We start from the raw sequence: 292 nt of genomic DNA, 5'->3' as shown, positions 1-292 counted from the left end.
ACTGCTAATAGGCCCCACTTAGTAGTAGCGCTTGCCTAGGACAAGCGCTACTACTAATACCATAGCAGCAATGCTTTCTGGGATGCAGCGCTACTGCTAGTTGTGGCTGGTGCCAACTTTTTACCCACCCCTCCCTCTCCTCCCCCACTTTGCCCTCCCCCCTCCTTTCCCCTCTCCCCTCTCCACCATTGCTTCCCTTCTTCTCTCTTCCTCCTACCTCTCTTCTCTCCTCATTGATGTCCCCCTCCACCATAACTCTCCATAATGGCCTCTCATCTCTCTCTTCCTCCTA

This window comes from Triticum dicoccoides, chromosome 6B, assembly GCF_002162155.2.
Source record: "Triticum dicoccoides isolate Atlit2015 ecotype Zavitan chromosome 6B, WEW_v2.0, whole genome shotgun sequence".
Lineage (NCBI taxonomy): Eukaryota > Viridiplantae > Streptophyta > Magnoliopsida > Poales > Poaceae > Triticum > Triticum dicoccoides.
The sequence above is the reverse complement of the archived record's forward strand: the minus strand, read 5'-3'. Positions refer to the sequence as shown.